The sequence below is a fragment of the Schistocerca piceifrons genome, chromosome X, assembly GCF_021461385.2.
Source record: "Schistocerca piceifrons isolate TAMUIC-IGC-003096 chromosome X, iqSchPice1.1, whole genome shotgun sequence".
NCBI lineage: Eukaryota > Metazoa > Arthropoda > Insecta > Orthoptera > Acrididae > Schistocerca > Schistocerca piceifrons.
In genome coordinates this window covers 419,561,094-419,578,061 of record NC_060149.1, presented here as the reverse complement: position 1 = coordinate 419,578,061, position 16,968 = coordinate 419,561,094, and the positions used below count along the sequence as shown (strand labels likewise).

General features: G+C 40.2%; 1 pseudogene; it reads left to right on the top strand.

Annotated features, from left to right (window-relative positions):
• The first annotated feature begins 9,563 nt into the window (after positions 1 to 9,563).
• Positions 9,564 to 9,681, top strand: LOC124723549 (annotated as a pseudogene).
• Positions 9,682 to 16,968: the final 7,287 nt, after the last annotated feature.

The window sequence follows — 16,968 nt, the reverse complement described above, 5'->3', positions numbered from 1 at the left end:
ATTGGATTCGTCTCGATAGTCGCTGTCAGGAAGTAAGTACCAAACTATAGCATCCCTTTTAAAAAAACAAAGTTGACCTTCATATCTCTGAAGCGACCCCACCTAGCAACAAAAAACCAACGTCATATTATGGTCCCATTGTCCTATGCAACTTTTATCCCATAAACTTTTCAGCTCCTATCATACTTTTGGAGTTATTCTTCGTGGCAATAGTTAGTGACTCACCCTGTATATTCTTCAGAGTGCAGTTGTAACTATGCAGAAGCCTACTGATGAGTACCAGATATTAGGGAATTATTGCATGTATGTGTTTATTATCGCAGTTATGAAGCAAAAAGACTAGAACTGATCATAGAACAACCAATTCTGCAAATTTTTGCAGGAGATAAAATTGTATCTGCTTGCAATACTTCATGGTAGTCAGGTGATACAAACTTGACGTGCACTCTGTCCAAAGACGTTATTATTATTTCGGATACCACCGGATTGCATTGTCAACAAGGAAACTGCTTTTTTAAATTTTTCTTGCCTAATCAGATTAGACTGATGTTGAAAACTTAAGAAGTAAAGTAACTTTTGCATGATGTGTCACTGCCAAGTAACACAGCTCGATTGAACTTGGACCAGACACAGAAAGAACCACTACAGAATAGTACAGAAGGTAACTGAAAGATGCACTCAAAGAGATAAGCAGAAATGATAGTTTCATATAGACAATAATTACACTGAAGTCACCACGAATTATGAAGGTCCCCTGAACATTGCAAAAGGCATTACATGGTTCTTAAGAGAGAGTTTGATCACCACAGATGGCAATCCATGCTCTACAACGTGATCCCATGTGAGCCACAAGGTTGGTGATGAGTTCTTGTGAGAGGGCGCTCCATTGCTCCACCAAGGCAATTGACAACTGCTGGGTGATCGTTGGTGCATATGGACATGGTGCAATATGTCTCCCCAGCGCTATCCCTCACTTGCCCAGTGGGATTTAAGTTGCGGAAACCAGCAGGCCAGTCTTTTTGCCGAATATCCTCTCGTTCTAATAGGTCCACCACCAGCCCAGTTCAGTGGGGTCGGGCATTGCAGTACATGCAAATAAAGTCAGGCCCAAATACCCCCTGAAAAGATGTGTATCAGAAAAAGGACAGTGTCACAATAATGCTGACCAGTAAGTGTACCATGTCCAAAGATATGGAGGTCAGTATGTTCATGCAACATTATGCCTCCCCACACTGTAACGTCTGGACCAACAAAGCAATCATTCTCCTCCCACCTCCCACCACATGAGGTTACGTAATTCACCATGGAACACTGCTGAACATGATCTTTTTGGGGGTCCAGGTGAGTAATGGAGATATGGGATAAAAATGGCATCTCCTCTCCCCCACTGGTACAGTGTGCTCCTATCGCTCCAGTCCCCGCCCCCCCCCCCCCACCCATTTACTGTCCCCAGAATCCTGAGAGGGCATTCTTAGTCTGTATCTCGCATGAGCAACACCATTAAATGTCTGAAATTCCTAGTGCAGTAGTGCACCCCAATGTTATTTACCGATTTTTTAAAGAATGCAGATGTAAATATGGAACACAACCCCACAATGCACCGAAAATCCCTTCTTGCTATATGGTCACTCTAATGTTACAGTAAATAATGTCCTTGCAAATAACGCCGCATTGCATAACCTGCAATCACATTTAAAAGTGTTTAACAAACTAACATCATACTGCACCAAAAATATGCTCTTACTACTTCGACACTGTAATATTGTAGTAAATAACACTGGGATGAGTTAGCTATGTACTTTAATACATATCTTTCACACACAGCACACAGTATCTCTCTCTCTCTCTCTCTCTCTCTCTCTCTCACACACACACACACACACACACACACACACACACACACACAAGCACTGGACCTGCCTGGGGTAGGGGTCAGTGGGGATAGTGTTGGGGTCAGCTCTACTCTTCATGGCCGCTAACTTCTGGAGTGAGCCTTACACAGGCAGAGCGAACTACTGGCAGTGGCCCTGTGCACTTTCCTCCTTCTCATCAGGTGCCTGAATAAACACACAGACACACAAGCTCGCTCTCTTTTAATGGAAGACTATATAAATATATATCTCTCTCTCTCTCTGCCTGATACACATCTAATTCATACTGCTTGAAGATGTCCTGCTGGTTGGGTGTAGTCAGTATGGTACCTGCAAACAGAATTAGGGAGTGGCCCGCATCAGCAACTGACTGAGCTAAATCACTCACACATTTTATATGAGAGAAAAAGAAGACATATCAGAAACTAATTATTTTATTCTATCCCCTTTTTTTTTACAACCTTCACAGTGTATTCTAATAGTAGGTGGACCATCTAACTCACAATTTCCCTCCAAGTGAAAATGCTTATCGCAATAGTCATAACTAGAAATAAACTCATTACTCTGGAACAACCAGTGATAGTTTGTGAAATTTGTGGGTAATATTACAGAAAGCAAGCGCAATTTCTTAGGAAACAGATAGTAATCTATTGCATTCAAATTATAGCACTCACCTATAATATTTTTATAAATTTTAAGACTGATCTTACACAAATTTTTGATTCAAGACATTTCAGTACCTAATACATTTCAACACTCTCTGTCTTATTAAATCCTTAGTCTTATAGTTGCACCATAGTCATGTATTCTGGTATAATTTGTTCCACAATATGTAGAATGGCTGGACTTAGTAGATTTCCTGAAAGCACCAGTGTTGTGTAATCTGCATTCTCCATTAAAATCAGCGCCTTAATGCTCGACTTCAGAGTGTTGAAAGATGGTAAGAACTTTCAGTATTAACTTGTCACTTGCATGTAAATTAACGACTAATACCAACACACTATTCTCATCACAATTAGAGTCTAGTATCTTGGAATAATTCATTGCATCATGCAATGAACAGACTGTGGAGCTCTATACAAGGAAAGATAATATACATATAGTTTTTTTGTTTTTTCGTGTTGCATACAAATGTTATACATTAACAGCAGTTGAAAATATCATCAGCTGAGTAAGAACTCTTAAAGGAGTAAGATGTCAAACTGCACTTCGCAGCTCACCTCCTTCTTGATGCAAGTGGCAAGTAAGTATTAGTGGTGGTGGAGTAAGTAGAATAATGTGACCATAAATGTATATCTAACACATTTCTTCTTCTTCATGTGTGTGAGGCAAAGCCACCACAGAAGCCACTGGATGTTATAATTGTGTTAATAACACCACCTACAGTTTAAACATGAGTGACTGCAAACATGTTAACGTAGGGATGCGCTCAGATCATGAATTCTACCCATGATGTCTTCCTTGATATAGTGATGACAAAATCATAATATACCTCGATGATGGATTTGCCTTTGTGAAACTTTGATGCAGATTATCGCTGGTCCAGTTCCCTGAGTGACACTAGGTAACCATACAGTTGTATCAGGGGACTTCCAAGGCATGATTAAAATTTATATAAAAAAGAAGAAGACATTTAAAAATTGAATGCATGTCAGTTAAGCAATTCACTATGCTGTAGACAGGTAACTAAACTTACTACCATGCATGTACCGATTCTTCGAGAAAATATGGACGAATTTGACTAAGTTGGCGTGCCACTATCTTAATCTGTCTGAACAAATCAGCGCTCAGTTGTATGACGCAAGTTGTGCATCGATTTTTGGGAATATGTATGAGCCAGCCGTCACTGATATGGGCACTGAAGTATCAGCATATTTAAGCATGTATATTTACCCTCATCTAAATAAGAATTTATAAAGGAAAAACACAAAAATCTAAGTTCAATATGTCTTTTCTTTCTTTAGAAAAGCACGTGCATGCTGTTCTAAACCTATAGTCACCACCATGGCTGAGTAGACAAAACATCCTCGTCACAAGGACTTCTTCAGTAACCGACCAGTCCTGCAATGAAGCTGATACTAAGACGAAGAAAAGAAATTGATTACTCTTTCCCTGAAACTTGCATACTTCAATTATTGGTCCTTCTGACTGCAGTAAGACTAACATTGTTCTATCACTGTTAATACAGCCTGAGGAAGTCACTTCGAACATGAATACATATTTTCAGAAACATTATTTCAGCCCAAATATCTGGTATTGCAAGGGATTCTGCATGATATCGATGGAGTAATGTACCAGATGTTCAGTGAAAAAAGCAATGTTCCACCACCTGAGAAAGTAAAACCAGTGTTGCAGTGGAAAACCATGATGAGGTATGGAAACAGGAATTTGATATGGAAACGTTTCTGCTTTGGTCATAATATGAAAACCAATATCTCTTTTTTTTTTTTTTTGAGCCAGATGTAGTCAAGGATTCTGAAGCAGGTGATCAGGGATAATACGAACCTTATTATCGCTTTCAAAAACAACAATCTGAATTTGAAACACATTTATTAAGTAAACATAGATAACATGACACTCAATTAATTTATAGTGGTATGGGGGATTGCTGAGAGTAGTTTCTGTTACACAAAAAGTGTACCAGTATGTAGCTGTGTCACTATACGGGGTTATTCTAAATGATGGACCCATTTTTAGTATTTCATATTTATTAAAGTACAAATCCAAAATTAGCAAGCTTTATATCAATGAAAAGAGGAAGTTTCAAAGGTTTCTTTTATAATGGTTGATATCAATTTAATAAATTTAATAATTTATAATTAATTAGTTTTTAATAATTATTTAATAATTAGAAATGTGATAAAAGTTATAAATATTCAATGTGGCCACTGTTGACTGCACGGCAAACATCGACGCGTTAGTCAAACTCGTCCCACACATGCGAAAGTGTATCTGCTGTTACTGAGTGCACAGCAGCAGTGACCTGGTTCCGCAGTTCGTTCAGAGTGGTTGGTAGATGCGGAATGTAAACAGCTTCCTTCACATAGCCCCATAACAAATAGTCGCAGGGTGTGAGATCAAGAGATCTTGGTGGTCAGAAATGCAGAACCAGGTCTCAAGTCCTCTAGAAATTGGAAATTCGTGGTAAGTTCCTGTGGGACCAAACTGCTGAGGTCATTGGTCCCTAGGCTCACACACTACTTAATCGAACATAAACTAATTTACGCTAAGGACAACACACACACCCACGTCCAAGACAGGACTCGAACCTCCGACGGGGGGATCACGTCCCCTGCGACCGATCCAAAGCTGAGGCAGGGAGCCATTCAAAAAGTCTCATGCATTATGGTGCCAATGGGCTGGAGCTTCATCCAGTTGGAAAATGAAGTCCTGAGAATCTTTCATAACTTTAGGGAACAGCCATTGTTCCAACATGTCCAGCTAAGTGATTCCCATTTCAGTTCTTTCCGCAAAGAAAAATGGTCCATAAACCTTCGTACGGGAAATGGCACAGAACACATTGATCTTTGGTGAGACTCTTTCGTGTTGCCATGATGAATGTGGATTTTCCAAACCCCATATGCGAACATTTTGTCTGTTGACTTTTTTACTAAGGTGGAACATCACTTCATCACTAAAAATTACACGCTGTAGAAATGTGTCAGCCTCCATCTTTGCTAGCACACAACCAGAAAATGAGAGACGCTTCTCTTTGTCATTTGGGGTTCAGAGCCTGCAAAAGTTGTAATCGGTAGGGCTTGTACAGCAAACGCCATCTTAGAACTTTCCACACAAATGGTTGGGGTATTCGTGAGTGGATCTATCGGTAGGCTCACTGCGACTACCCACAAAACTTTCTTGAATCCGTCGGACATCATCCTCTGACACATGCGGTCGGTCTGTGCTTTTTCCTGTGCACACACTCACTGTCTGTTTACTGCTTAAACCAACGGCTAATGCTTTTGCGGGTTGGTGGTTGAATACCGAATTTGGTACTAAATGCCCACTGCACTGCAATTTGCGACTCACTTTTCGTGAACTCAAGAACGCGGAAAACCTTGCGCTTCACAGTCGCCATCTCACTCACAACTGACAGTGAAACGCAATTGCGGTCCTATTGTCGCGAGAACTCTACCGGCCGCTTCTGAAACCATCACCGCTCGCCCCCCGCCGCTCGCCAAATAATTTGAAACTTCCTCTTTTCATTGGTATAATGCTTATTCATTTTGGATTTGTACTTGAATACATACGAATTTTTGAAAATGAGTCCATCATTTAGAATAACTCTGTATTTTTTTGTTACGGATAAGTTTGCAAGAATGTCAAGCAGTCCTTCCAAGGTGTGATACAAAGGTCGAACGTCCATTAATATCAAGTTTTATTCCACGTGGAAACGGATGTGTCCACCGACCGTATTTATTTCGAGCGATAAAGAGCACAGCAGTCAGTCGCAAATAATGTTAATTCAAATCCAGATTTCGGTCACTGTGTGGCCATAGTTTTCAGTGTTTGGGGTTAAATTTCTTGCAGTGCATCGTCCTTAAGTTCTAAAGACATGATTTGACTAAACTTAACGACTTACCAGACCAAACTAATATATTACAACAATATTTAAATATAGAAATAAGTATCATATATATTCGGTCACACTCAGATCATTCACAGTAATTACAAATAATTGACCAATGTTAACATGCCACTGTCTTTCGAACACAGGATTCATGCGGAACTTTGTCAATGTGTGCATAGGCATGCAATGGAAAATAACTCTTGAATGGGTGGATAGTTCAAAGCATCTGAGGATGAAAGGAACATGATGTACATTGATGTTAAAAACTTAAACAGATACACCATGCAACAGTATCTGCCTGTTGGAGAGTTTCGATAACTATTCAGTGAAAAGACATCTGCAAGGTTAGATGATTTCGTGGGTGTGCCAGCGAATTCTAGCGAAGGATACGTCGTAGAGGCAGACAAGGAATATCCTGCTAGTTTACATGACCAGCACAGCGATTTGCCACTATGTCCAGAGCACCCAGTCCCATGCAATGGTTATGTCCCCAAGCTGATGACGAGGCAGTGGGAAAATCAGATGTACATTAAACACTACAGAAACCTCCAGCAGGGCTTCAGTTTACAAATGAGTCTGATCAGAGTCGCCTGCGGCATCTGCTTCAAGCAGTCACCCTGGTTGAGGGAGTACATTGATGTTAATACCGAAGAGAAGGCTCTCGCACCGCATGACTTTGAGAAAGATTCTTTACATTAACGAATAACGCTATTTTCGGAAAAATCGTCGAGACTGTGAGAAGCCACCGACAAATTTATGTAGTTCGCCACTTAGAGAAACGGTATGGCGTAAAAGATTATATCGCCAGACAAAATTCTAAATGGACCACAATCTTCAATCAGGATTAGTCGTTCTGGGGATGGCTAAGGTTTCGACAGAGTTCAGAAAATGTTTTTATGTTGGTATGTGTATACTTGACGTTTCCAAACTCCACCTGTACCGATTTCACTTTCAGTTTGCGAAGCCGAAATTCTCTGATCCAAAGTTACTTTGTACGGATACAGAGAGGTTTATCTTCTGGGTGAAAAGTAGCGATTAGTATGAAGTACTTAGGTGCAAACCCGAAAAATTCTACACATCTGGACATGAGACCGATAATCCTTAAGGTATTACACCTTAAAACAAGAGGGTTATCGGCCTGATGAAAGACCAGGGGAATTGTTTGTGGAGTTTGGAGCTTGTGTGTCTGATATCCAGAAGAAGGTGTACCATCCAGAAACAGGTACCACCTAAATGCAGACTAAGGGTGTGCGCCGTACAGCCTTCATGGCTCTCACGATTGATGATAACCTGGCGTGCCTGCTACTTGGTGAGGATTCTTCTTCTTTCCCCTTATTGGTGCGCCAAGTGAGCATTTGATCACTGTTTCGCAACTAAAAATCGGTCTGCCGTGTCATGATAACAAGCGATTCATCTGTGTAGACAGGATAGAGACTCTTCCATACTCACACTATTCACTTGAGTGATTGAGTGTTTGAATGGATATTTATCTGTAAACAGCAGATGTGTGTATGTCTGTGAGTGTACGTGGAACAGTTGGACGAATTGTTTCTCATAGAGTATAGCGGTTTATATATGCATGTCTCTATTGGGTTGGCTGCACACTGTATGTGCATGTCAGCTAAATATATAATATGTATGTACTATATACGAAACTGAGGGTGTGTGTGGGGTACATACGCGTATATATTGTATATAGTCTTGTTTCTCCACTTGCTGCTAGCTATACGACTAGTATTAGTGGGTATATTTCCATTTGTCTCCCATTTTGAAACACAAAGTCTATTATCAAAGAGAGAGAAATGTTAAGTACATTAAAACATATACAGTATATCAAAAAGATTCTCTAATACCATATCAAAAAAGATTCTGTCTAATATTGCATCAGAAAAAAGTGACATTTACTTTACACTGCCATGGGAGGTATAGAAGTAGCATGAAAAATGTTTACAGTCACATGAAATGAACCTCTGTAATATTTTTCTAGTCAGTATCACTCAGTCATTAAGACAGCCACCAAAGAAAAATTTATGTCTGTAATTTCTAGTCAAACCTATGTATCTCTGTACAAAAGAATTATATGTATACCTAGTGAATAAATTGGAAATTATCAAATATATATCTCTCCTCTAATCTTCTTGTTTACAAAAAGATAGCACATAAAAAAAATGGTTCAATTTGCTCTGAGCACTATGGGACTTAACATCTGAGGTCACCAGTCCCCTAGACTTAGAACTACTTAAACCTAGCTAACCTAAGGACATCACACACATCCATGCCCGAGGCAGGATTCGAACCTGCGGCCGTAGCAGTCGCGTTGTTCCGGACTGAAGCTCGTAGAACAGCTCGGCCATAGCGGAGAGCACATATTTTGGGTAGTTCAAAAAATGTTGAAATGTCTGTGAAATCTTATGAGACTTAACTGCTAAGGTCATCAGTCCCTAAGCTCACACACTACTTAACCTAAATTATCCTAAGGACAAATACACACACCCATGCTCGAAGGAGGACTCGAACCTCCGCCGGGACCAGCAGCAAAGTCCATGATTGCAGCGCCCAAGACCGCTCGGCTAATCCCGCGCTGCTTGGGTAGTTCCACTGCATGTAAAAATACATAGCCATTGTACAGCTTAGTGTCAGCAGGTAATGGAGGCATTGTCATTTTTTCTCTTAGTACAAGTACACTACTGACTGAGCTGCAATGGCACTGTATCTCCACTTGAAATAAAGTACAAAGAATTTTTTTACGGGTCGTTTATTTTCTCTTTTCATTTCGGATCATATTTTGGGGAAGATGGACGTATGTAAATATACACGCATCTATCTGCCCACGTCAGGTAGTGTTGGTGCACCATAGATGCTGTGTGCAGCATCACAACACACATCAAAGTTTTTAGTGAATACATCATCAGAAGCGTTATCATTAGTCAGCTTTGAAAGAGCGTGCCAAACATTGCCAAATAATCTGCTCACATAATCCCACCACACAACTTTGTCATTCACTGCACACTGCACATCAGAACGAACACGCATCAAGTTTCTGAAGGTTGCCTCCTGTAAATGGTTCTGCTCTACCCTATCCTCATCGTTGTAAATTTTAATTGTTTTTGGATAGCCACACTGCCAACGGCCTTGCCGCAGTGGTAACACCGGTTCCCGTCAAATCACCGAAGTTAAGCGCTGTCGGGCTGGGCTAGCACTTGGATGGGTGACCACCCGGTCTGCCGAGTACTGTTGGTAAGCAGGGTGCACTCACCCCTTGTGAGGTAAACTGAGGAGCTACTTGATTGAGAAGTAGCGGATCCGGTCTCGTGAACTGACATACGGCCGGGAGAGTGGTGTGCTGAACACATGCCCCTCCATACCCACATCCAATGACGCCTGTGGGCTGAGGATGACACGGCGGCCGGTCCGTACCATTGGGCCTTCCAAGGCCTGATCGGACGGAGTTTAGTTTTTAAATCAACACACACTGTGTGACAGTCCAGTAACAAAGAGAAGCCGCCTTGAAAAATTCTCACCTAACTGCCACAACTCATATGATGAAAGCATAACATTCTTACCGCTAAACTGAGAATTTTTAAACGTTACTAGAGTACTGAAATCATGACGAGAGGACACTCAGACAACTACACACTTACTACTACCCATATTTAGACTGTACATAACTGTCAATCGAAACACTTTATTATGTGAGGTAACATGGTGCTGACGTCGCTGATAGATGAAACACGCGGCCATACAAGAACAGTTCTTTATATTATCCTGTGATACGTTGCGGGTGGACCATTGCTGCTGCTGCTACACTGGAGGCTCAAAGATGGACGAAACAGGCGGTGGAAATCTGAAGTCTGGCAAAACTGGTAAGTACTGTGGAAAATCTAATCGCTCCTATAAATCAGGCTGGTCGACTGCATTATCATCATGAGTCTGCTGACTGTAAGAGAAACAAAATACTACCAAATGTCAAATAATAATAATAATAATAATAATGAGAGAGAGATGGAGGAGTTAACAATTACAATCGAATCAAACAGTCTTCTAACTTTTATTCTCCTTGCAGGCGGTGGATGATCTCTGACGCTTCATGGTGGTGCTGTTGCCCGAGCGAGGTATAGACTAAGAAAGCCAAGTCTCCTCTCAGGTTTCTGGGGGCAGTAATGGGGGCACTCGTGACGGTTGGACCAATAGTAGCACAATGCACCAGTGGGGGAGGGGAGATGTTAATTTTTGGGTCATAAATTGCTATCTTTGTAATGACAGTTATCACTTTACGCTAAAAGCATTTGGGCACCTCAATAAAAATGGGTGCAAGTGTAATACTCGACCGCCTTCTTGCCTATAAATTACGGTAATTATAATTACGACTATGTACCATTAATTGGAATTATAATGACAGTTACTGCCCATTCATTACGTCCTAAATGAACAAAAGAAGAACCCAAGGGAGCAGTTTGTTTTCATAAGGCCAATTGGCCGGTTCATTTACTTAAGGAGAACAATAGGGTCTTTGTCGCCGTATGCTCATACCTCCATTATTCAGACGATAGAATGTGGGGAGGCATAATGTTGCATGTACATACTGATCTCCAAATCTTTTAACACAGTAAACTCACCAGTCAGTGTTATTGTGACACTATACTCCTTTCATATTTTTGTCTTTCCAGGGATACGTTCCGCTCTCAGTACTCTTTTATGGGTGACGATAAGATCCGCATCGAACTGCGCAGGTGAAGGACCTCTTGGAACGAGGAGATATTCAGTGAATGAACTGGCCATCCCCTTTCAACGACTTAAATCTCATCGAGCCAGTGTGGAATATGTTGGGGAGACGTATTTCAGCATGTTCACACAACCATCCAGGACTTACCAACAGCCCTGGTGGAGAAATGGAACGGTCTACCACAATAACTCCTTACCAACCATGTGGCCAACATTGGTGCAGGTTGCACAGCATGCATTACTGTCCGCAGTGATCACACATCCTGTCAGGACAAATAAATAAATAAATACCCCATTAGGAACCATGTCCTGCCTTTGTAATGTCCAGGAGACCATCGTAAATCCCGTTGACTTCGATGTAATTATTGTTTTTTAATAAAAGTATCACTCTTGTTTGTCTCATTGCGTAATCCTTTCAGCTGTTTTCTGTATTATACTGTAGCAGTTCTTTCTGTGTACCGTCCAATCTTCATTGAGCTATGTTATTTGGCAGTTACACATCATGCGAAAGTTATTTTCGTTCTTCAGTTTTACACATCAGTGTATTTGAGTGAGCTTATGAAATATCAAAATTTCTCTATCCGACACTCAAATAGAGTCGCACAGCATTCCAGAATGATATCAGACTTGGTAGACACTAACTCGCAAGAGATACATGCGCGAGTGAAAGCTATCACCAAATAAGAATTCAGTAAAATAAGTCCAAATGTAGCTACGGACAATAAATATTTATTTTATTTGATATTTAAGTGTTTATTCTCTTACCTGTGGCTAAAAATCAAAGAGTAATTAAAAGACGATCTCCTGGTGGTAAAGCTTGCCGCAGTTTTGTATCCTGTTTCGGAATGCTTGATTCTTCCATAGAAAAGAGATATCAAAACTTGTATACGACATTCCCAGAAAATTTTTAATCTGAGTGAGGTCGTCTGATAATGTTCATTCAGTAGCATAGATGCCGTTGCTATTGAGATTCCGAGAACATACGTTCCAACTAGAGTTAGGCAACATATTACTTCATCTACATTTACATCGCATGATTAGTCTGGTAATCACAGTTAAGTGTCGATCGGAGGGTTCTTCGGAACACGATCAAACTATTTCTCTACCGTTCCACTCTCGAACAGCGGGTGGGAAAAATGAACACTTAAATATCTCCTTACGAGCCCTGATTTCTCTTATTTTATTACGATGATCATTTCTCCCTATTTATGTTGACGACGCTAAAATATTTTTGCATTCAGAGGCGGAAGTTGGTGATTGAAATTTTGTGAAAAGATCTCTGCACAGCGACTGCCACCCCCTACTCGCTTATCATATCCGTGAAACTCCTCTACTTCGTGATGATACAAAACGAGCTGGCTTTCGTTGGACTTTTTCGATGTTCTCTGTCAACACTACTTGTCACGGATCCCATGAAGCACAACAGTACTCTAGTAGAGAACGGACTAGCGTCTCTTTAGTAGACCTGTTGCATCTTCTGAGTGTTTTGCTAATAAAATGCAGTCTTTGATTTGCCTTTCCCACATATTATCTAGGTGATCGTTCCAGTTGAAGTTGCTCGTAATTGTAATTCCTAGGTATTTGGATCAAATAATAACTTTTAGATTTCTGCGATTTATTGTGTAACCGACTCATGTGGATGACCTCGCACATTTAGTTATTCAAAGTCAATTGCCATTTTTCGCATCATACAGATATGGTGTCTGAGTCATACTGCAATTGGTTTTCATCGTGAGCGAGCCAGGTTGGATAGCAAAGGAGGCAAATTGTCAGTTGCATTAGTAAAAAGTGCAGCAAAAGCCCATTAGTTGCAACTGTACAACAGGTGTTATAGTAAGAACAATATATGTAACGGCTACAAGAACTGTAACTGTTCCGTAGCCTGGCTTACAAAGGAGTGACACAGCTTGGGGTACAAAATTGTCAACTTTATGAAGTTTGCACAGGTTGAAGAGTAAAAGTGAAATGCCAGAATCCCAACCATCCCACTTAGTTTTGACGTGTCGTGCCAGATTGATTGGGCTTTAGGTATTTCATTTTTATTCTTCAACTTGAGCAAATTTTATAAAGATGACTACTTGTACTCCAAGCTCGGTCGCTCCTTTGTAATTCAGTCTATGGAACAGCTGACAATTCTTGTAACCACTGCATGTACCGCTATCACTACAATACCTGCTGTACAATTTGCAAATAATGGGCTTAAGATGCAATTTCTACTAATACCATTCGCCTTCTTAACCCATTTGGTCCCAGGAATGTTTGTCATTCAAATCTTTTACGGATTCCTGTTTAAATCTTATATTTGGAGTGCAGATAAACCAGAAATACCACTTTCATGATTGTAACAATATATTTAGTACGAGAAATGGACGTTCAAGAAATAGAACAGTGGGAATGAGAGGGTACAGGTACCGTGCATATAATACTGTGAGAAATGAAAGTAAATTTTTCTTGTTTACATTTATTTTTCTCACTACATATTATACAGCTTGTTTACAGATTATACAAAATGTGAATATATAACTAAATAATGAATAAACAAAATTACACTGTGTTTTAGTAAGTTCAGTTTCAACTTTAGTTTGTACGAAACTACACAAAACAATTTGCATGCACAGGAATTTTACATTTCTTACATTGTTTTGTTGTGTTCTTCTTGCATTGGCCACAGCTTAGTTGTTTGCCTAATAGTACAATCAGATGGTCTTGTCCGTCATAGCGTACATCATTGAACGCCTTTTATGAAGGCTTTTTGATTTCGCACTGAATGGGCAGGTGACTGTCGTGAGCTGTACTTTTGAAAGTAGCAGTTGACCATATACCTTGTGAAACCTGACACTGTACTGTTTGTCTATACAGCAACCAAGCATTGTTTATTGATGCATTTAATGGAAACGCAAGAAGTTGGTAGTACCATTTCTTCGTTCTGAAATTAATCTTGTATTTTCCAATATTTTCATCAAGTCTGTCCACTCCTCCCATTTAAGTGTTGTAGCGAAGAACTGCAGCAGGAGTAATTATATCAATGAACTATTTGTCACTCCGGCTGTATCGTTTGGATTGTCCAGTTGGTGGAACTCCACTTCTGTTTGAGGCGATGGTAACATTGCTGTTGTCATCGTAGCGAACCACAGTCAATCCAGATTTATTATCGGTTACTTGGTCATATATTCCTCTTGGAGATTTTTTCATTTTATGAAGGTCTTGCAGAGGAGCACCCCCTGTCCTATTTGAGAAAATTGTTCCTCTTCCAGTGCAACCCTTTCCTTTTAGTGCATCCACAAGTGGCAACGAAGTAAAAACGTTATTAAAAAAGAAATCAAATGTCTGTTCACTCTCAAATGGAAGTTTTGATACTAGGTCTAACACAACTGAACCACCTACACCAAGCTCTTATCTTGTGTTTTCTGTTGCATTACCCCTGGTATGGTTCAGCTTGAACTAGGTACCTTAGTCTTGTGCAAAGACACCAAACTTTATAACCAAACCTAACTAGTTTTCCTGCCATATGTTGCTTTGTTCCATGTCTACCATAATACGGATTCATGTCCTCATCAATACATAGCAGTCTTTAGTTATTGAAAGCTCTTAGCCACATATCATTCAAGAGTTTCCAAATGGGTCTCACTTCTGAAAATCTGTCATCTTTGGATAAGCTGTTGTTAGCACAAATTTTTCAAATCTTTCCCTTGGCATTGCTTTTGTCATAGCTAGATTATGGCAATCCTTGCTCATTTCCCAGTCCATTCTATATCTTGGTAAAGGGTTGTAACGTGTCAGACGAAATATGGTCAACAATACTCTTATTTCTGCACTTGACACATTGAATATTGTATCTCCCTGATGATGAGCGTAAATATTTGTGTAACTGGCTAGTACGCTCACAATAATGTCATCATAAAACAGTTCAAATAGCTGTACTGGTGACATTTGTTCTGGAAGGGTCCACGTCTTCACATGCACTTCATTTATATCATTCTGAGTCCATCTCCTATCAGCCCTCTTTCTTCTGCAGGCAACAAGAATAGTATTGTATGTAGAACATTTTGAACTGAGAACACTATCAATACGGGCAGCACCAGAAGTTGAACATCATGGCTCATTAGACTCTCTAGGACCTACCTGTAATGTAAAACATCAACTTTCTAGAGACCATAAATAATATTTACACAGATACAGATAAATAACTTAGAAAATTCTAATAAGCGTATTTTCTAATCAAAATCTCCAATTCATAGTATTATCTAATATTTACCTCTTGGGTAACAATTGCCCCATCACAATACTTTTTTTGTAGCCTTTGCTTCTGCAACAGATCTTAGCTGGTTGCCATTTAGATGATTTATAGTCCGCCCCGGTAGCTGAGTGGTCAGCGTGACAGACTGTCAATCCTAAGGGCCCGGGTTCGATTCCCGGCTGGGTCGGAAATTTTCTCCGCTCAGGGACTGGGTGTTGTGTTGTCCTAATCATCATCATTTCATCCCCATCGACGCGCAGGTCGCCGAAGTGGCGTCAAATCGAAAGACCTGCACCAGGCGAACGGTCTACCCGACGGGAGGCCCTAGCCACACGACATTTCCATTTCCAGATGATTTATATCACTTTCACACTCGTCACCTGAATCTTCATCTGACCGCCATGAGTCATCAGGGGGATTTATGAATAAATCAGCATCAGAAAAATCAATATCCTCTTCCAGTTATGCTATAATTTCATCGGCAGTCAACCTAAAATGTAGGTGTTTTACTGTTATTTCAATTCAACCATTCAATCCAACTGTTCCAAAAATGGAACACTCAGCTATAATGCATTATAACCCATTGTTGATAACAGATATGAACAAAGAACTCACACACACTATCATTCTTGTATTTATACGTCATATTTAGAAACTATAACATCGTTAGCCACTGTCAAATATAGCAAGACTCACTTACCCTTTCCTTGTAGTCATTTTTCCATAAACAGCAATTACTACAGCACCAACAATGTTGGTATGCAGATGCTCGCAGCACAACTGGCAGTTTTTTGTAAAAGCAAAGAGCATGAAGAAGGCCAACAGTGTGACAAACTTACTAAAAATCAAATTCCATGTACACACAAAAATTACAAACTTTTGTTCAAAAAATGCGACAGTGGGATAAAATGGGTTAATTACCGCCATTATGCTTTACATCCTCGATCGCTCACGGTCAAGTTTGTAACTACACAGTGTTGTAGTTCTATTGGCCCACAACACGAATACATATAGCTGCATTACTGCAGCTAGTGATAGTAGTTTTTACAGCATATTCGCCGCTTGTTTACTGTTTGGGCGATCTGAAGATGTTAAAGAAAGCAACCGAAACTAATTATCGTGCTTTAATGGCGTATGGGAGAAAATTGCAGTTTAGGCGTTAAAAATTTTATTTCATAAATTATGTTAAGACCGCCGTCTCCTCGCCGACAATTTCGAGCTTCACTAATTGGAAACTGTTTCTTTGAGTATAAAAGTTATTGTACAGTATTGGCCGGCCGCGGTGGCCGTGCGGTTCTAGGCGCTGCAGTCCGGAACCGCGGGACTGCTACGGTCGCAGGTTCGAATCCTGCCTCGGGCATGGATGTGTGTGTTGTCCTTATGTTAGTTAGGTTTAAGTAATTCTAAGTTCTAGGGGACTGATGCCCTCAGATGTTAAGTCCCATAGTGCTCAGAGCCATTTGAACCATTTTTTAGTACAGTATTGGGCTCGGTAAGTGATCACTTACGGTTTGTTTCGTAAAGACAGAATTTTGATACCATCTAATAAGTTCATTTTATATCTTTCG